We start from the raw sequence: 21,578 nt of genomic DNA on the forward strand, positions 1-21,578 counted from the left end.
AAGTCGGTGAGAATGAGAAACAGAAGAGGGTGAGTGGGAGTGAGGGAGTGAATGGCAGAGCAAAGAGGACTGAGTGGGAGGGTGAGTGAATGGGAGTAAGAGTGACAGAGAGAAGGGGAGGGAAATTAAGGAAGTGAATGAGGGAAGGAGTGTGAATAACTGAAGATGAGTGAGAGGAAAGGGAAAAGGGAGGGAGGAAGTAGAAGAGGGGAATGAGAAGAGATGCATGAGAGAGAGAGAGTGTGTGTGTGTGTGTGTGTGTGTGAGTATGTATATAAGGGGGAAAGGAGGAAGTCTGTGTGCATCTCCTCTCCTTCCCCCTACTAATCATCTACAATTTCAGGGTGACTGGAAAAGAGTTTCCTGGTATAGAGAATTTTTTTTATCTTTATTAGTTTTACTTATTGGGTGTTTGATATGTCTGCTGCTTCAAATATTGATTGATTGATTTTGGAGAAATATTTAAAGGGTTTTTTTATTCTTATTCATTTTCTTTATTAGGTGGTGTTCTATTCGTCATCTGGTTTGAAATATGCTTATTATCAGTATGGTTTCCTCGCTATTATGAATGGTTTATATTTCTTGACTTTTTTTTATGAGTAATGGCGTTAATTAGGTTTTTGATTTATTGCACTGCATGTGAGTCTGGCTTTTAGTGGTTTCCAGTTTTTTTTTGTCTGCACCTTACTATTTATACTTTATGGCCTGCACCTATGACTGAGGTGAGCTGGTCTGCTAGCTGGGAAAGCGCCTTGTACTGTTGGGTTGAAGGTTTTTCTGATTTTGGTAGAGGCTGGGGATCCATGACCGAAGGGGCTCCTTGGGTGCTAAAAATGACGGCGCTTAAGCCTGCTGGATACTGAAATGCCTGCAGCAAGCAGTGGGGATTTCATTGCTGTGTCAAGGAGCTCCAAGGGAGACCCGGCCGGCCCTGCTGTGCCTGACCCCACCCTCCGATGCCTGGCCTCGATAACTTGCACCCGATAACTTGTAATGTGGCCCCAGCACAAAAAACTTTGCCCACCTTAGCAGATCAGGTCTCTGTGCTGTCAGGACCTGCTGCAACGTCTTCTGCTCTCTATTGCAATCTTCGTATTGCAATCTTCCACCTTGATGCTCCCAGGCTGGTAGCTTTTTGTATGTAACACTGTATGCAGTATTGGGCTCGTCATTGTGGATAGTGTCCGATTGTTGTGCATCTCTCATTGGTTACATAAGAACATAAGAACTTGCCATGCTGGGTCAGACCAAGGGTCCATCAAGCCCAGCATCCTGTTTCCAACAGAGGCCAAACCAGACCACAAGAACCTGGCAATTACCCAAACACCTAGAAGATCCCATGCCACTGATGCAATTAATAGCAGTGGCTGTTCCCTAAGTAAACTTAGATTAATAGCAGTTAATGGACTTCTCCTCCAAGAACTTATCCAAACCTTTTTTGAACCCAGCTACACTAACTGCACTAACCACATCCTCTGGCAACAAATTCCAGAGTTTAATTGTGCGTTGAGTGAAAAAGAATTTTCTCCAATTAGTCTTAAATGTGCTACTTGCTACCTTCATAGACACCTGACTGGTTGATATCGCATGGCCAGGCCTTACAGATCCCTGACTGAGTACGACTGAGCTGCTGCCATACAGTGAATGGGTTCTGCTGACCAGATGGATACCCTGCTATGTCAGAAGTTCACTGTTAAGCTTGAATTGGCCAGAATTCATTCCAGGTCTGACGGGATGGCAGGGACATTTATTTATTATTTTTTATATACTGACATTTGATCTGAGATATCACACCGGTTTACATTCAGGTACTGTAGGTATTTCTCTATCCCCAGAGGGCTTACAATCTAAGTTTTTGTACCTGAGGCAATGGAGGGTAAAGTGACTTGCCCAAGGTTACAAGGAGCAACAGTGGGACTCGAACCCAGGTCTCCTGGTTCATAGCCAACTGCTCTAACCACTAGGCTGCTTCCAGCAGAGCTCTGTGTCAGGCCTTACTTGACCAGGGTTCTGACTTGTTTAGAAAAGGCCAACGGTTCTGCATCTGCGATTAGCTGTCCAGACATCTTACTGTGATGTGCTGAGTTCCGGGACTATCTGCTTTGATATTGTGGCACAGACATTCTTTTACAGCTCAGCTTCGGGCAGCTCTGACTGTCTCTATATCCCCTCTCCTCTCTCCCATAGGCTTTCTGCTATGGCTTCGAGCTTCTGTACAAGTCAGAGACAGGATGTGCCTATTTCTGCTAGAAAAAAATAAATAAATAAGAAAGAAAAGCAACTGATTTGTGTTTTTAAAATTCTATATAAAACAATTGGCTAAAATTATCTAAGACTGATCATTACCAGCCGTAAACATCCACTCTGGTTTTTCCTTTTCCTCCACACCACCTCTGAGCCTATCCCACAGCCTGTGAAATTCTGATACCACCACATGCACATGCACCACCCTATCTGTGAATAAATATTTTCTTATGTCCCTCCTGAATCTACCTGGAGCCTCGTGCCAGATGTAATGCCTCTTTAAGAATGGTGGAGACTGAAGGTCCCGGGAAGGTCACCACAGGAAGCGGTAACTGCAACCTGAAAAACGAAAGCCAGCCTGAGTGCCCAGAGCTGTGTTCCTGTTCTAAAAAAAAAAAAAAAAAAGCTCTTTATTTTTGCATGGTGTCAACTCTGGACTCTTCTTCGGGCCCGATACAATCCCAAGAGAGCTCACTTGAATAACAATGCCATGACTTCTTGCTCCAGAACTTCCCTTCCACTGAAAATTAGAAAAGGTCCCGAAAAGGGCACCAAAAACAATAAAGGGGCTGGAAGAAAGGCCGAACAGGTTAGGGCTCTTCAACTAGGAGAAGAGGCAACTGAGGGGGGATGTGAATGAGGTTTACAAAACCATGAGGGGGGTGGAAAAGATTAATAGGGAATGATTATTTACCCTTTAAAATATTTCTAGGACTTGGGGGTCACTCCATGAATCCATGCAGACAGTTGATTTAAACCAAACTGGAGAAACTATTTTTTCACTTAATACACAATCAAGCTAAGGAATTCGTTGCTGGAGGATGTGGTCAAGGCTACTGGCATAGCTGGGTTTAAAAAAAAAGTCTGGAAGAAAAGTCAGGGAGACCCACCATTTGTCATAGAGACAGCGCAGGAAGAAACTGGAACTACTTCAGGGCCCGAGCACTCTCAGAGACAGGATGCTGGGCTCGATGGACCTTTAGTCTGATCCGGCATGGCCCTTCTTATGTTCTTATAGATGTTCGACGCTTATGCAAAATTTACACCTTTGCCCTGTCAGTGCAAGGGGTGCTGCTGAATCCCACAGTTTGCTAGTACTCGTAAGGTGCCAGCATTGAACATGTGGGCTTAATAACCACCGGGACACGACATAGAAATAGTGTTGAGCGGCAAGGAAAAATGAAACCTATTCTATCGTCCTTCTCTCTTTTGGTCATATTCCTCAATCATATGCGCCCCCTGCGCCGCTGCCCTTCACCCTGCTCAATTCACATTTACGGAACTCATTGCCATGTGATCTCAGTCTTCAAGATAATCCAAAAAAAATTCAGACCTCAACTGAAGCTCTTCCTTTTGCAGCAGGCCTATGGCTAGCCCGAGTTGACAGTGGCTTGATAAGGTGACGTTTGTCTATATGACAATTCTAAAAAATCACAGACTCCTTCTGAAGAACTCTCCCTTGTACCACGCTTATGTTTATCCTGTGCTGTTGTTGGTTGACCCTTATTTTTATGTCTTTTTATTGTCTATGTTCTGACATCAAGTTTAATTTTATGTATGTTTTACTGTAAATCGCTTAGGCCTATTTTGTGTTAAGCAATTAATAAATTTTAATAAATACACATTTACACTTTCTTTTCACACATACACCCTTCAACCTGATCACTTACCACCATATTTCACAATCCCTTTTCCATATGCACACTCACAGACACCTCCTCACTGCAGCATCTCTCTAGTATTCACACATTAACCCCCTCCTCCCAACCAGCTGACCACTGCAAAACTCCGAGGTTTGGTGTCTCTGTGGTGGGCTGAGTCCACCCGCATTTCAATCCCACAGCATCTATGTGCTTGTAATCTTGCAAAAATCAGGACTAGGTCAGCTCTGGCTATTCAGATGTCATTTATGACAAAAAAGTATGTTTAAAACCTGATGGGCAGTTCTTGCCTCCTACCAGCAGAGGTCCTCAGTCAGGCCTTGGAACTATCTGTTCAGTCCTCCCAGCTTCATGGCTCACTTCCAGCTGGTGGCCATTTTGTTCCTGTCAGGATCAGGAGATAGATATATATATATATATATATCCAGCCTATATTTTGCCAGAGTATGGTCCTATATTTTGTGTTTCCGTTTGGTCCTAGATTTCCCTCTGTATCCAGTGTTCCTGTTTCTTTCTAGGTTGCTTCACATATCGTTACATTTGGCAGCCTGCAGGACGTACCCACAAGTCACCACACTCACCATGAAAAACCAGGATTCCTCTCTCCGGCGAGAACCTGTTGGACTTCGCAGATGCAGCAGGACGCCGCCGGGACCGCTATCTCGAGCCTTCCCTCTAGGCTTGCATGCGCCCGACCTAGCCGGATTTAAAGGTGCCACGGTGGGAAAAAGCCACAGCGCTCTTAGATGACATCACTGCTGCTACCCTATAAAAGGGCCACTGGGACGTCACCACTTCACATCAGCAACGGGTCTCCTGCATTCCTTGCAGGGCATATTGCCAGTGTTCCTCATCTCGCCTTCCTTGCCCAGCCTCGTCCAGTCTTGCCTCGCTTTCCAACCCAGCCTGTCCAGCCTGCCTTCCTCGTTCTCGTCGTGTTTCCCGAGTGTCCACGTCACCATCGGATTGCCGCTTCAGATCTTGACCTCCTGCCTGGACCTGACTACATCTGCCTGCCGTCTGCACCTGACCTCTAGCCTGGACCGGACTACTCTTGCTGCCTGCCTGCCCCGATGTTGGCTCTCCTCTGACTTCCGTAAGCCTGTCTACATTCTCTCTGGTGTGTCTCTGAACTCAAACCACCACCTCTGCCCTAGGGCCCGCCTAAGTCCTGCTGGCCGCCAGAATAAAGAGCTCAGCCTGCAGAGGAGGTGGCTGGTGAAGGCTCCAGACTGTCCCATTGCAGGGGGCGTTCGCCAGCTGCCGACGTAGGCCTCGAGGCCTCGCACCAGAGGCTGTGTCAACTACACCACAGCGCTAAGGGCTCACACACACCCCATATACATTATACGTGTCCAGTGTTTCTGTTTGCTTAGTGTATCTAATCCAACTACAGTGGTTCTACGCAGCTTCTGTGAGCATCTTCATGTTTCTAGGTTTTCCTGCAGTGGCTTCTCTGGGAGCCCTCGTGTCTCCAGATTTGTGCTCTTACATTGCCTTGATGTGTGCCTTGCGTTCATGTCTTTCCTGTCCAAGTCCTGCCAGCCATCAGCACCCAAGGGCTCAATTCAAGGGGAAGGTAGCCAATGCAGGCAGAAGATGCCTGTCCCTGCTCTAGTTAGAATCCACTAATCTCATCCTGTCTGGGTACCGCCTGTTTCTGGCTTTAGGGACTACGCTGACACATCAGGCTCTGGCCAAATGGACTCTAAAGAGCATGCCCTGATTTTTGTTGACTTTAGCTCGTGCCTGTCCAGGTATCTGTCAGACCAAAGTTTTGTAACTTTGAAAGCATCATGTCAGAGTAGTGAGAATGTTTCCACTAGTTGGGAGCCTTGGCTTTGGAGTTCAGTTTACTAAGAAACCAAGAGAGCATAATATATGCTTTGCAAGCAATACTACTACTACTGTTTGTGTGGTTTGCCAGTGCCCTCATCCAAATCTGAATAGTTCTATAAAAAAAAAAAGTGCCAGCAACAGAAGGGAAAAAAAAAAAAAATCAGGATTTTAGTTACAGTCACTAACGCTGCCACTCATCCAGCTGGCTCTGAGGAACATTTTTTGGGACTGCAGCATATGCCTGATGAGGAAACTGTGCTTGTCACACTCCAAATCCAGTTCTTGCGCCGGTGACTCCAGCTCCGGTTGTTGTCTCAGCAGCTCTAGCGCCATTCTTAGCAACGCCGCTTCCAGCAGCTCCGGTCCCTGCACTGCTGAATCCAGTTCTTCTAACAGATTCAGCAGCTCCATTCCTGGCTGTTCCACCGGCAGCTGATCCACCGGCATCTTAACTCCATTCCCAGCTACTCCGGTTCAAGGCCGAATTTAAAACTTCGGCACTCACAGGCACTGGGAGGAGAGGCAAGTCCCCTTCCCCTCCCCGTAGAAATCATGTGGATGGGTGGTCCCCCTCTTGAAATCACCACAAACGTCCCTGCTCACATTTTTCCCCCTTTCTCCTTGGCTTCCCATCCATCTTCCTCTCACCTCCAGGCTTGCTGATTTTATTTTTTTTTATCCAGCCACAGGCCGCAGCAAGAACTTTTTCGGGCAGCTAAAATAGGCGTGGGGCCTGTGTGCTGAAGCATGGGGGTCATTGACCCCTGGCAGCCCCTCCCCCTGCTCTGAGCACAGGCTTCCTCTTAGCAGGAGCATCCATGAGGGGTGGGGGGGGGGGGGCTGCTGCACGATCTGTGACCACACACCTGGCTCACTTTCAAATATACTAACTGCTGTGGAAAAATTAATCTCAAGGAGCTTTGGCCTCATAAGAGAGAGCAAAGGAGCACAACCTCAGATGCCCATGTTCTAACCCTACGGTGTCCCCTGCTTCACATGGAAGCTGCCGGTATCCAACTGGGCCCCAATTTCATTGTGAAGGTGACAGAATCAATGGAAGCAAAGATATGGGCGGTTTCTCCAGTCATGGCCGCCAGCTCAGCCAGGCTAGAGCACACAGTGATGTCATCCAACACCATCAACTCTTCCTCCCCACTGGCTGGCAAGGCAGGGTCACATGATGCTGCCTGACAAATCAAAATCCCTAATTTTTCTCGAGTCATTTTGTAACTGATCATGGGGGCCTGACCCCGCGCGAAATGGAGACACTTAAGCTTAGTACAGCGCAAGCCACGCAGCAGCCAGCTTTCTGGTTACCCTGCCGTTAATAATACTCAACTATACTACAGAGCGTATGAATGCAGGCATTTATATTTTGTTGGTCCCTTTGTAGTCAGATCCCAGGGCCATCCCCAACAAAAAGGCACAGTCAGTCACAAGGAAGTCAGACAGGCCAAACGAATGCAAAATGCCACATGACATATCAGCTGGATAAATCTGAGCAATGCCAATCGAAGCTAGCAAAGCACTTTAAAAAAAAATGCATACAGTCCATGATAAAAACAGGTAAATAAAAGGAGACGCTTGGAGGCTGTGAGGTACTTTGGGCCGCAGTCAGGTTAGCATCATTTGTCCAGCAGTCGATAACATTCAGGGGGGCAGAGTCTTGGAGCCACACGGCTGCAGATGACAGAACCCTGAAAGCTTGTAGCCCTTAAGTCACAGGGACCTGGTGAAGTCCGGTGCACCGCTGTGGTCTGACTGGCGAGGTCAGCCTCCTTTTGCCTTAGTCCTGGCTATCTGCGCGAGAGGAATCCAAATCTTACTAGTGCAGAGTCGGTAGTCTCACAGACCCCGCCCATGAGCGAAGTCGGAATAAGCTAGGTGTGCTGGGACAGGTCGCACACTCCCCAGTGGGAGGTGTCCTAGGTGAAACAAAATTCCTGAGCCCGTGTGAGAGTACAGGGGGGGAGTCGTGCGGTGCCCGAGCCGCAGAAAGGTAACTGTCTGCAGGGCCTCTCTCAACAGAGAGGAGCTGGTGTGGGCTCTTTACCTCCACAGGGGAAGCACCAGGAGCTGGGGACCTTTAGAGTCCTATCCTGGGAAAAACGCTGGGACCCGGGGTCTCTAGGAATGGGGAAAACTCTTTGGGGGGGGAGGGTTTGGAGAGATTTCCGAGAGTGGGTGAAAAATAAAGTGGCAGCCTCAGAGAAGAGAAGTGCCAGTCCCTACTACTCATTGATCTAAAAGGAGAGCTTCAGAGGCTTGGAGAAAAGAAGACCGGGCGATCTGGACCCTTCACAGCAATGTGCGCTGTCTGCAAAGCACTGTCTCAAACACACTCGTGCACACACTCAGGCCGATGCAATATAGCGCAATGTGCTTAACATGCGCTTAGGCGCACGTTTTGGAAGCATGTCCAAATCCCCTTATGCAATAACGGGATTAGTGCGTCCATAACGTGCGCCTAAGTAAAAATGGGCGCTTGACGCACACATTTTTACTCTCTCAAATTAACGCCTTATCCAGAGCAGGCATTAATTCTTGAGGAGCTCCTAAAGTTAACGGAAAAGCAGAAAATACTGCTTTTCTATTCCTTTTTTCATAAGAACATAAGATGTGCCATACTGGGTCAGACCAAGGGTCCAACAAGCCCAGTATCCTGTTTCCAACAGTGGCTAATCCAGGTCACAAATCTCAAGCTACTATTGTTTATTAATTAAATAGCAGTTTGTGGATTTTCCTCTAGGAACTTATCCCAACCTTTTTTAAACCCGGTTACACTAACTGCTGTAACCACGTCCTCTGGCAATGAATTCCAGAGCTTAACTGTGCGCTGAGTGAAAAAGATTTTTCTTTGATTCGCTTTAAATGAGCTACTTGCTAACTTCAAGGAGTGCCCCCTGGTCCTTCTATTATCTGAGAGAGTAAATAACTGATTTACATTAACTTATTCAAGTCCTTTCATGATTTTGTAGCCTTCTATCATATCCCCCCTTAGTCGTCTCTTCTCCAAACTGAACAGCCCTAACTTCCTTAGCCTTTCCTCATACGGCAGCCATTCCATGCCTCTTATTTTGGTTGCCCTTCTCTGCACTTTCTCCAGTGCAACTATATCTTTTTTGAGATGCGGCGACCAAATACTAAGTCGGAGGAACAGAAAAAAAAAGTAAAGAAGAAAAAATTTTTAAGAAATCGCCAGTGATCAGGTTAGGAAAATGGACACTCAGTTAACGAGCTTCCATTTTTCTAACCCATGGCTGTGTACAAGTTAGGAAAACGGATGCTCGTAAAATTTAGCTTCTATTTTCCTAACCCATACTGACAGCCTCCTCTCCTGGGAGCCCGCTGCTGAGGAGGCGCTAGGAGTGCATAATGCCCCCATGCGCCTCCTTTTTACAGCAGCAGCCCATTTAAATATTACATTGGGCACCCCGGAGAGGTGCATCAGTGTGCTTAGGAGAGCGCTGATATTGCACCGGCCTGACAGAGAGGCATATACTTACATGCACACATAAACCCAGGTTCCCCTGAATGAGAGCCTGCCTGGGGGTGTGTGTATGAGAGTCAACATGTGGGAGTGGAGAAGCTGCCTGTGTGTGTGTGTGAGAGAGAGAGAGAATGTGGGTGTAAGGGCTGTGTGTAAGAGAGAGCATCTGTGTTTGAAAGAGAGAGCATGTGGGAGTCAGACCCTGTGTGTGTGAGGAAGTGTGTGTGTGTGGAAGTGGCAACCTGTTTGTGAGAGTGAGAGTCTGTGTGTGTGTGTGAGAGATTGTGGGCCTGCATGAGAAAGAGAGCATGTGAGAGCCTGTATGTTTGTGTGGAAATGTGAACCTGTGTGTGAGAAAGTAAATTGAGAGCTTGTGTGTGTCTGAGGGGGAATGAGAGCCTGCGTTTGAGAGACAGCAAGTGAGAGTGAGCGAGAGCGTGAGTGTCTGTGTGAGTGGGAACATGCATGTGAGAGAGTATGTGAGAGTGAGAGCCAGCATGTGAGTGAGCATATGAGAATGGAAGACAGAGTGAGAAAGAGTGTTTTGGAGTGGGAGTCTGTGTGTATGTGAGTGAGAGCCTGTGTGAGAGAGCGCAGTGAGAGACAGTCCTGTGTATGAAAGAAGAAAATAAGACAAGAGGAGAGAGAAGAAACAAAGAATAAAAGAGACTCAGAATAAGGAATTAAGAAAAGACAGAGGGAACAAAGAGACTGAGACCAACCGATTAGAAAAATAAGATCAAACAGATATTTAAAAAAATTATTTTGACTTTCAGCAATTAGAATATTCCACCTTTAGGAATGTGCATTTCTTATATATTTTCATTTTGCTGTTTCTTCAGTATTCCAGTGTTCATAGAGTCTGATTTCCATTTCAGTTTTGTCTGCATGTTTGTTTCTAATTTGTAGTCCCTTATACTGTATTAGGTAAGGCTCTGTCTGTGTTGTGCATGTATGACAGAGATGCAGTATTTTGGCTAGCGTGTAGTTTCTCTGTAGGGATCTGTAGCAGTTCGGCTTGTTCTGTTTGCCCAGTAGGTGGTGTATTAGTGTTCTAGGGCTTGGTGTAATGTTTGCCTTTGCTGTCTTGTTGTAGATTAGGTTGCTGCTGTTTGAGTCCTGAGAGTTACTGCTGTTACGGTTTGGCATGGGAAGGTTCTAGGTGTTGTTGTTGTTGTTTTGTTTTTGTAGGGATTTGTCTTACTTCATAAACTGTTTGGCATTGGAGGGAGTTTGATTTGCTGTCACTGAGGTGTCACCAGAATTTGAATATATTTTGTTTCCATGTCCTAGTTCTGTTGCAAATCTTAAGTTCTTATGATGCCTATGAGTATTGCTGTTTTATTGTAGTTATGATATTCTCTGCATTTTCAGAAAGAGGATTCATAAAAGAATACATTGATATTTGTTTGATTACATGATTGAATCTGATGTTTCAGTTAAGTATTCTTTGTTTACTTTTTACATGATGTGTGTTTATAAACTGCAATAAATATAAAATAAATTAATACAGATTAATACGATTTTTTTAACGCTGGTAAGTACTTGAAATAATAGAATTAAAATATTTTAAAGCGTCACTCATGATGAAACTACTTAGAAATCCATTATCAGGTGCACTCTAAGGTACTACTTAATCGATAAGAGTACAACTAGTAGGGCCTAGCCCTGTATCTCAGCTGCCCACCCATGTTAACCTTGGGCCTCCCAAAAAAATTCATTTCTGGCTGCGCCTCTGCCTGGGTGCTCACGACCACCACAGATACTGGGGTTTGAAATGCCCAGCTGTTAAGCCTTCTGCATAGCCAGAACACACTTATAATACTCGGAACACTTAGAATCAGCAGCTCAAAGCCAAACCCGGCCTGGTGTGTCCTGTGAAACTGTGTGCCTCCGAGGTCTGGAAACCCTGCACATCAGAAAAGTCCCTGGGGTCCTCTCACGACGCCGCACGCATTTTTGACCCAACAAATTCCCTCCCGCTCCTCCAGGCTTCCACCAGCTCAGTTGGATGTGGCGATTACAGGATCGGCTCAGTGGCAGCGCACCTGGGACTGATTCCTGGGCCAGCTGGGAGTGCTGCAGAGAGTGTTCACAGTGCCCCGGGGTGGGGTAGGGAAGTCCCAGCCGCCGCTCGAAGGCTGTGGCCCCCCGGCCCGAGGACTGTCCATGTAATAGCGGGGCTGCATTAGGAGTGGATATAAAACGTAAGGGGAGAAAACCCTATGTCATTGCAAATCAAAGCTCATAGCGCCATAGGCCAACAGAGGCTGATTCTGGCAGAGCTGGAAGCTGAGAGTCGCAGGAGGAAACGGTCAGACCAGGAAAAAAAAATAAAAAGGCCAGATCTTTCATGGAATATCTAAAATATTCATTTGCCTCTACCGGAAGCATTTCCTAATTTTTAACTGCCATCCCCACTATCACAACTTCAGTTCTCTAAGCTGAGAAGTACAGACAATAGGTTCCTCTGGAACCTGGCCCAAGCGTGCTCCAACTCCACCAGCAGGTGTCGCTGTTGGATGATGCCTGGGATTCTATCCCTGGGGGGGGGGGGGGGGGGGGGTTGTGAATGATGCTCCTCCTGCAGCATGCTCCAGCCTAGGCTCAGGAACTGAATCCAGGGCTGCCATCGGGCCAGCTCGAGGACTGAACCTTTTCAAAACGGAGTCATAATAAAGAGACAGATGGCTGCCTGTGCAACTGTACCTGCCTTCACCTCTAATCCGAGGTTCCACCTCCCGGGTGTCACTAGAGCCACCGCCTGATCCAGTTTCCTCAGGAGTGACTCTTCCGCACCCCCGCTCCTGTTACCTGTGGTGCTAATTTCCAATGGATAAAGCAAGGCCGCAAATACCAGAAAGCACCAGGATGCAAGTTAAATTTAAAAAAAAAAAGAAAGAAAGAAACCAGAAATGGTCACATCTGCTTCCAGAAACCGGGTCATCTGGCGATTCCAGTATCAACAGCATGAAGGTACACATCAGAGAATAAGCCTCCTTTCTGTTCATTAACTGCATAAAATGAAAATATTCCATCCGATGAACTCTCTCGCAGAGCCTGAAATGCTGGCACTAAAATGTCCTTCTCCTGGCCTCCTGTGGTAAGCCGGCTGCCTTCTAACATGGGTTTTGTGTCTGCTGCTATTTATACCGCTGCCTTGGGCCATTCCAGCACCCAGGAACATTTGTGATTAATAGGCCACACAGCCTTAAACTGCGGTCTCCCAGTCCTGGAGCCTTCTGCTTTCATATCGCACCGAAATCCGTGCCTTATGCAGGGGCCGATTTTAAATCTTCCACACAATCTCTCTGGAGGGTCATCTGGGCACACAAACAGCAACCTCGAACATCACGCAATGCCCCCAGGCAGAGGATACACACCTCATGAGGATCAGTGATAGACATGGTCCTCAGGCACTGGAAGCATTGGCGAAAACAGGACTTTGCCATGACAGGGCGAAACAAAAGGTTCTCAAAGTCGAAAGTGACGGTGGCAGGCACCGAAAACCCTGACTAGGGACACTAAGGGAGGACACAGAGAAGGACCCGGCAACGGATCGAAGGAAGAAAACCGCGAAGAGCAAAAGGTTTTCCACAAGGCAAAAAACAGCCAAAGTGAGCTCAATCACAGTGCGAGGCTTACAGCGCCACAGAAAAGAAGAGAGACTGAAGAGGGACCCCGCGTGGACGTGTGGTATAGGGTATGCTGGGCATGCTCAGTGTGCCTAGTCAAAGTTCTAGATTCTTTGAGATCAAAGTTCCGTGCCGGACTCCATCCGATGATGTCACCCATGTGTCAGGACCACCATCCTGCTTGTCCTCGGAGAATACGCTTTGCACACATTTTTACGCACAAGAATTTTCTTTGCATGCATAAATCTGATTTTATGTGCAGAAGACAGTTTGTGTGCACAAAATATGTTTTCAGTGCAGCAAACTATGGGGGTTATTACTAAAGGTTTTCTCCCGTTCTGCAACTATGGGAAAAATGCTTAGTGCAGAAATAATCTTTACGTGCGCTAAGCATGTCATCAGTGCACACTATCGTATCAGCGCGCTCTTCTTATCTCCTGGTGCACTTGCATACCATTAGCTCACCAAATTGGGAATTAACTCAATTTTTACCACGCGAGAAAAGAAAACAGCTAAACTATAAGTCACATTATGTATATACTGTTATAATATTATTTTATTTTATATATATTAGTAAAGCCTATTCTTAACATTTAACATTCAATGTTACTTTCCCTCCTTATATTCCCCCTCTTACCCCCCACCCTCAATTGTTCTTTTGTTAATTTGTTATAAATTGTTGATATAACTCTGTTCGATGTAAAACGCCTCCCCAGGCGTCTGTTTGCGTTACAATGTGAACCGATGTGATATCCCTGATGAATGTCGGTCTATAAAAATTTTAAATAAATAAATAAATAAAATAAATATTCTCATTTTATACACCAGGCCCTGAACCCTTTCGTCCTATACGCACTGAACGACCCACTCGCACTGTCAACAAAGGCACCCTCTCCATTCCCCCTTTGAAAAAAAGCCCACCTCTCCTCTACTAGGGACCGTGCACTATCCATTGCAGGCCCTAAACAATGGAACGCCCTCCCTACCACTCTCAGGCTAGAGCCATGTTACGCCAAGTTCAGAAAAAAAACTTAAAACATGGCTCTTCCGACAAGCCTACCCTGATTAAGTACACCGACTTCTGCAAGTATCTTGCCTACGCCTTGTATATTCCTGTAAATAGTCCGTTGCAGTTTTTATTTATTGCTTTAATTCCTCCACCTCCTGCTCTTTGTATACTCCTCCTTGTTCGCCCTCCCTGTTCATTGTAATTTCTACCTTTAAAGTTACATTGTAAACCGGTATGATGTATGCATACTAATACCGGTATATAAAAGTTTTTTTAAATAAAATAAATAAATAAATATAAAAATCCAGTCCAGACTGAATCATTAATGAAATAAAACTGAAAACACTTAGGGAAAGGAAGTCTGAAAAGATGCATTTTGGAACAGGTGTTCTGAAACGAAAAAGTGCTAATGGTTTTGCTTTGTCCATCTGTGACCCTGACGTCACAGACAGGGAAGCATCAGCAAGCAGGCGGACAAAGCACTGGTGGAGGAGCCGTTGGCAGAAGCAGCAGTAACGTTCGGTGGGGGGAGGGCGGCAGCGGGGATCCCCGATCCCGCCAGCCAAAAATGAGGAGGAGCCAACAGCTGAGAGTTGGGATCTAGGAAAATGCACCCCTCACCCAGTCCCCACATAGCCTCCCGCATTCTCCTCAGAAACACTCCTCCCCCACCCCCAGAACTACTGCCAGGCACACTTCAGGGGTAAAGCTACATCCCCCCCCCCCCCCCCCCCGCTCCTTCCCGCACCCCCCATTCACACACACCTTCTCTCAGCCCCGCCTCCACCCCGGAGCAACTGCCACACACACTTCAGGTATAAAGCCACACCCTCCCCCCGAACCCCGCCCCCAGAATATACATTAGAAGGTGAATTTTAAAAAACCTTACCCGCGCCAAAGATATGCGCGTGTCTCCGGCCGGCACGTGCCCGACGCACGCGTTCTCTCCCGGCGCGCACACAAATAAACGTTTTTTGAACAGGGGAGGGGTGTGGGCGTGGTCCGGGCAGAGCACGGCCGCGACACGGGCATTCCGGATGGGTCTCTTTAAATGTGCGCGCGTGCAGGCTCACGAGCGCGCGCCGGGGCTTAACTTGACCTCTGCTGTGGGTGGCGCGTAAGTTTTAAGACAACAAAAAAAACAAAACCGGAGCGGGGTCTGGAGGCTCAGGGCTAACGGGGTAAAAGGGAGGAAGGTTAATTAGGTGGGGTAGAAGTCAAAAGCCTGGGCAAACTGGGGGAACTTCTAACGGCGTCGGCGCACGTATCTAATAAAATCCTCCCCTCTTATGCGGAAGAGCCGGCGTTTGTGCGCAGAAGCGCGTGTCCATACGAACTTGCGCGCGCGCTTGCAGACGATTTTATATCAAACGCGCGTACGGTATAAAACGGCCGCGTCCAGTTGCGCGAGCCGTCCCTAGCGCGTACAAGTGCGCCCGCCCGGCAGTTTAAAAGTTACCATCTAGGGTTGCCGACTGTCCTGATTTTTTTCTGGGCTGTACAGATTTTTGGGGATCGTGTACGGAAGGAGGCGGAGGCAAAATCATCCAGACTTAAAGCCGGGGCTAAGCCCAGTAGTGGCGGCGTGCGTTGCGACAAGGAGGGAGCGCGGGCAGAGACTCGAAGGGCCCTGAGGTCTTCCTCTGCGGTAGGAGTCTCCGTTTCCAGGACTTCTGTAAGGAAATCGGCTGCAAGGAAAAAAAAACAAACAAACCCTAGGAGACAATTCATGTTACAACCCTACAAACCCCTGTGCATTCCCTGTTGGTCCCTGAAGCGGTTCCTTGGTGCAGAAGGAAGTCAGAATCAGACATTCACGTTGCATTATTGGGTTTGCCTTGAAGTTGAGACCCGACTGCGGGAGCCTCTTTGACCTCAACTGGCCTTCCCAGGGAGGGGGTGAACTGCAGACCTGAAGAGACGAGAGAGAGTCTCTCTGCCAGTCCAGATCTCCTGCCAGTGGTCTGCAGTCGCTCTGCGCCAGGCACGCTCCAGGATGCACGGCGCTTTACATGGCGCAGGCCCGCCTGCCAGAACTACGCCCATGCCAGGCATCTCCTTGATTTGCTGGTTGCCTGCTCCCAACCAAGTTTCCAAGGTCTCTTGATCCAGCTGTGCCCCGGGAAAAGCAGGCAAGGCACGCCACTGCGGGACGCACTTATGTGTTGCATGCCTTGCTGGGGAAAAAAAAAAAAAAAAAGAGTCGGGCTGCAGCTCGTCTGCCTGCTTCTCCCAGGCTGAATAAACTGGAGTGGCCGCTCTCAGCCCTCTTTCTGGGCTGCAATCCGAGCACAGGGGGCCGTGGGCCGAGGCCGAGGGAACCTGCACATCCGTGGGGACGGGGGAGCAGATGCCCTGGCACCGGGCCCCACCTGGGGAGACGCTGCGATTGATGACCTAAGCAAGAGGCTTGCACAAAACTTCCTGCGCCGGGCCCCGCCTCAGGCACAGGGAGGGTCATTTTCAAAGGCATTTCTGCGGGTTAAGGAGCATTTTACAGACGGAAATGGGCCCCGTCTTCCAATGCCCCCCCCCCCTCCCCTCCCCAAAGAGCTACAGGCACAAAGCATTTTCCTTTCAGCCGCCCTGGCTCCTAGTGTGGCCGCGGCGTGCCTGCCACCCCGATAAAGGCAACACAGGACGAAGGACTCTGCTGAAACCCGGAGAGATTCTTCTTCGTCGCTTCTCCCTTAATAATCCTGTGGGCGGCACTGATTTGCACGGTCAGGACATTACAAGCTGGAACAACTGTGAATTGCTTTCCCTTTAGCGATGAAATAACAGGGGATCAAGGGGGCTTACTAAAGGCATTTAAGGCTGCACCGGCGACGCCACAAGACGGGGATTTGCCACCATTCGCGTATCCAGTTTGTCCTCGGCGGGTTCTCCCCTTCCACTGTGGCCTTCGGTGCACAGGAGATACCCGGCACCAGACATTTTTTTGCCTGCGCCTCTGCCCGCTTTCCCCTCGGATCCAAGGCTGCAAAAAAAACCCACTGTAGTTTACTTTTGAAAGCAGAATTAACCTGAAACGCCTCTCCTCACGCCCCAGAAAGCGAAGAGGCTGTTGCAAACGGAGGACCAGGCAGGCAAGAAACTCAGGCGCCGGGCGGGCCCAGGCTCAGCTGCCGGGCAGAGGCGCCGGGGCTGGGGCCAGAAGGATCAGCGGCAGCCCCGGGCTGGCAGGAGCAGTGGCCACCGGGGTGGGATGGACCAGGAGGAGGGGAGGTGGGCAAGAAAGAGCAGCAGGGGCGTCTGGAGCTGAGAGGGGAGGGAGGAACGGGGCCAACAGGCTGCAGAAGGGAGGAAGGCTGGAGAGCAAAGAGAAGGACAGGTGAAAAGAAAAAAAATCATCCTTAAAAAATTTTGATTAAATAAATGAATAAAGTTTTAAAAAAAAAAAAAAACCTATAGAGACTGTTGTTTAACCCCGGCCCCGAAGAACGTGGGCTGCCACCTCCGTTTTCTAAAACGTACTTTTTCCACTCCTGCTGCTGTGACGACGACGTGCGTCTGAGTTTATATAAAAATAAAAGCGCACCCTCGGATATCCGACGGCCTGGAGATGTACAGGAAGGGAGCACGGGCTGCCCGCCGCATTTCCAAAACGTGGAGGAGGGCAGGAAGGGGATTTTTATATTCCTTGGGGTTACGCAGAATGTGGTGGCTGCACTCTTGATCCACTTAGAGGTACAAAGAAATAAAAAGCTGGTAGGCAAGGACTGTTTAATCGGGCTAACTTAATACATTTACGACTAGGCTCCCGAAAGCTAGCCACAAACGTATTAATTAATACATTTACGACTAGGCTCCCGAAAGCTAGCCACAAACGTATTAAGCTAGTCCTGTACAAAAAAAAAAAAAAGCTAACCTCTACGGCTTGTTCAGTGACCTTTTACTTCCAGCCGCCCTGGGGAAAAGCACAACTCCTAGTGCGAGCCGAGGCGTTTGCAGAGAGCGGGCTCTGAAGTCAAACTGCGGATCATTCACACCTGGCACGAGCACCCCGGGGCCCAGAAAACGGGGCGCCGCGCCCACTGAACTGCTGGAGGGTAAATCCCCAGTGAAGAAAAAGCAAGCGACAGGCCCGCATCTACCAATCGTTTCACCCACAGCCACAAGGCCCGCACCTCCCGGCCTTTGCACCGGCACGAGCTGTCAGTCCGGGGGGGGGGGGGGGGGTGTAGCTCCAGCAGGGACAGCGCTGCGGCCAACGCTAAACCGAGGCACCCGTCACATGGTGCATTAGGAGCTCAACTTTTCAAAATGACTGGGGCTGCCAAGCACAACACAAATTAGCCCTCCCTGGACACAGTGAAAGAGTTTCCTCACTATGGTGGGGGAGGGGGGGGTTGCTCAAGCACCCTCAGAGCTGGCACCTGTGCCCCGGTGGGATGGGGGGGGGGGGTGGTGGGGGGAGAGAGAGAGACACAATGAAGCTTTCCCCAACATCAAATTTTAGACTTAGAATCTTCATCACCCGTCCTCCTCTACCTGAATCAAAAACTCCAACGCCCCCTGCCTCCTTCCATCCCAGCTCCCCCCCCCCCCCCCAAAAAAAACCCCAGAGAAATAAAACCTTTAACATTAACCACAGCGACAGAAGTTTCTTCTGCTGCGGGAGCATCATTCCTTTCTTACAGCGTCTGCTGCAGCAGTTTGCAAACACTGCTGCTTCCCTCCCCAGTCCTGTCCCTATGGGGGGGGTGAGCTTTCGCCTTCATAACATCTGGAACAGCTGCTTCCTCTCCCCCCCCCCCCCTCGGCCGATGTAATCAAAAGCGCGCTGGGTTGTGCGCACCCAGCTGTCTTCCCCATTTAGGGGCCGATGCAAAATATCATGTGTGATAGATAAATTGTACAACCCTAGCGCCTCCTTGGCATGGGGGGGGGGGGGGACCCAGGAGGTGTGGACGTGTGCGTTTGGAAAACAGGCGATCACCACCAGCGTCCGTTTTATCCCGCCGCAGCTAATTTACCGGCACAATACACACTGCCTGGAGTGTGCATATTGTAGCGGTATAGTGTGCTCCCATCAAGCCTTTTTATTTTTTTACATGATGCTGCTTTCTGTGGTTCCTCCTACTTAGCATCAGGACAAAAAGCGGTATTTATTATTTTTTTTTTTTTAAGTTGAGCCCAGGACTGGTGTTAAAATTTTCGGTGTTAAAAAGTGCGTGTCAGGCTTTTTGCATTGGGGCAATAAATTGATAGCCTCTTCTACCTGGCCTTTACATGTGATGAGCGCTGTTAATTTAAGCGCTTGTTCGGGTGTGCATTTTGGGCGCGCTAATCCCATTCATGCATGATCGGGAGTTATTCTGGCGTGTGCAAAACGCGCATCCAAGCGCGCGTCAAACTGTGCGCACTAAATTGCATCGACCCCCTCAGTGCACAAGCATCTGTATTTGGGGGGTTTCAAATCCCACACAAGAAAGGTCTCCCTCCTTCTGCCCACTTCTCCGGGGCATTTGGGTGACTTTGCTCCAAAGTCCTTCCAGCATTTAACTTCGACATCAACTCCAGCGGGTCTTCCGGTCCTAACACTAGATCGATAATACTGGGATTTAAAAAAATCCCACCTAAGGCTAAAAATAAGAGTTATCTAGGGCTCCCAAACCTTGCGATTCTTTCCACACTGCCCTACAAGTATTCAGCAAACTTTCTCTTTTGCTTCAGGTGCCCGAGAGGAATAACAGTGCCCCGGTGAGCGTCTGACATCTTAGCGGGGCAGCCCCACGAGCTCCTTACCTGGACGGCTGGAGAAGTAACGAAGCGCCGGTGGCATCGGGCACCGGCGGGGGGATCCGCCTCCACGATCCACCTGCACGGACTCGGGACGCTCCCCTTTTCCCAGAAGCGTTTATCCAGAAAAAAATTAAAAAAAATTAGAAATCGATCCGCAAATTATTCCAGAATACGGCTCCAGCCCCAGAGGTAAACGAGAGTCACGGGTGGGGGAAGCAAGGACGCAGGTCAGACGGTGCAAGCCCGGGAGGCGAAGGCGGGGATCGCGGCGGCGGCGGCGCCGCCACGGCCAGAGATGCTGCGATGCGGGGGGGCTCCAGCCGCGGGATCCCCTTCCCCCTCCTCCTGCAACGCCGTCCGCGACGAGCCCGGATCAGCGGGAAACAAGCCCGGGGCGGGGAGGGGGAAGAGAGCGGTGCCTCCCCCGCCTTCAGCGGCTTCCCCCCATCCGAACAAGTTGGGGAGGCGGTTCAATCAATCACCGCCCCTTCCAGCCAGCGTGAGGGCGAAAGGCAGAGCAGTAACCCCCGTCCGCCGCGGAGCGGAGACTTTCCCGAGCGCTATAGCGAGCACGGCTCAGCCGCAGCGCCCTCCTCCCGCCGGGGCGCTGCTGCCGACACCGAAGCACGATGGACTCGGTCTCTCTCCACCACCACCACCCCCCTCTTCTGGCCGCGGTCAGACCCAAAGCGCCGATGCCCGGGGCCCCAGCCAAGCCAAGCCAAGCCAGCGCCCCCCCAAACTTTCTGCAGCCGGAGCGTGCCAGCCCGGCTTTTGGCTCTCCTTTGGGGGGGGGGGGGGGCAGGCTGGGTGGGGAAAGCCTCTTCCCGGGCTGGAGGGAGGGGGAAGCCCCGGCTTCTGTCTTCGGGGGGGGGGGAATGGTAGGGCGCGGACGCGAGAGAAAGCCGCGCTCCCCACCCCCTGCTGTTGCCCATCGCGCGCCCCCCTCCATACCCTCCCCCGCCAGGCTGGATTGGCCCGTGCCGGTGCCAGTCATTAGCCTCATTGCTAAAGCTACAAAGCTTCCCCTCTGTCTGGCAGGGCAGAATTAACAGCGCGGAGCCGTCACTCCCTGCCGCGGTCGGGGGGGGGGGGGGGGGGAGAAGAGGTCACACGGGCTGAGCCCTGACACCGCTTGGCACACCTAGGGCCTGCTTAACCGTAACGTTATTTATTTCCGGGTTTATGACTCCTCTTCCCAGCATGGAGCCGAAGAGGAGTAGGGCTCCTAAAATCAGTTACAGCAGGGCATCAGGTATTACAAAGAAAACTAATTAACAACAGAGCAAGTTATAAAAAATCCTATTTAAAAAATATGGCCAGTGGAAAGTGTAACGTTCTAGAAAGCCTTGGCTCAAACCCCTTTCCCATCTCCACAAAGTTTGGTCCCCGCCTTTTCAAAGGTGCTGCACGTGTTGCACGTTAATGTTTTAATTCCTGCTGGCGCTGTGCTTTTTATCGCGTGTTCATTATGCATGCGATGGCTGTAATCCGCACTGGAGGGCTGTTTGCATTGGCGGAATATGAGGGGGGGGGGGGGGGAGTGACCCAAGCAGCCCAGCTCAGCGGACACGCACGGTCGGTGTTAGCTGCTGAGCCTCTGCTCCAAGATGGGGCCGGGCCTGGCGCGAACGTCGCTTAAACCCTGCGCTCACGGCAGCCCCGCACAGCGCGGGGAGCGCAGACGCCGCGTGAACTCTGACCCTTGCCCCTTTTTTTTTTTTGTGCTGCTTCTGATGGAGGGAAATAATAAGATTGTTTGAACGGTAATCCAAATTTCGCCCCAGGGGCTTTGTCATAACGGGGTCTGACAGATAAGCGGTTTGAGCAGCAGGGCTAGCGAGAAAGAAAAGGCAGATAATTCAGTTTATAGGTAGCGCAAGTGGCTTTAGGGCTTAATTTACTTTTATCCCACAACAAAGAATGGGGGGGGAGGGAAGAATTTGTAAATC

The 21,578-nt window shown here is 49.6% G+C and overlaps 2 long non-coding RNA genes across 4 annotated transcripts in view; one reads left to right on the forward strand and one right to left on the reverse strand.

Moving 5' to 3' along the window:
• Nucleotides 1-21,578, forward strand: part of LOC115078465 — a 148,060-nt gene that overhangs the window by 32,803 nt on the left and 93,679 nt on the right. The gene's annotated exons all lie outside the window — the stretch shown is intronic.
• Nucleotides 1,848-20,324, reverse strand: LOC115078451. Of its 3 annotated transcripts, none has more exons than XR_003853118.1 (3): nucleotides 19,630-20,324; nucleotides 2,494-2,629; nucleotides 1,848-2,243 (listed from the first exon to the last, which is right to left on the reverse strand). It is a non-coding gene; the product is annotated as an uncharacterized LOC115078451 (long non-coding RNA). The 3 variants fall into 3 exon arrangements; XR_003853116.1 differs by having other exon boundaries at nucleotides 1,848-2,246; XR_003853117.1 differs by lacking the exon at nucleotides 19,630-20,324 and adding an exon at nucleotides 16,905-17,164 and having other exon boundaries at nucleotides 1,848-2,246.

This window comes from Rhinatrema bivittatum, chromosome 1 (assembly GCF_901001135.1).
Source record: "Rhinatrema bivittatum chromosome 1, aRhiBiv1.1, whole genome shotgun sequence".
NCBI lineage: Eukaryota > Metazoa > Chordata > Amphibia > Gymnophiona > Rhinatrematidae > Rhinatrema > Rhinatrema bivittatum.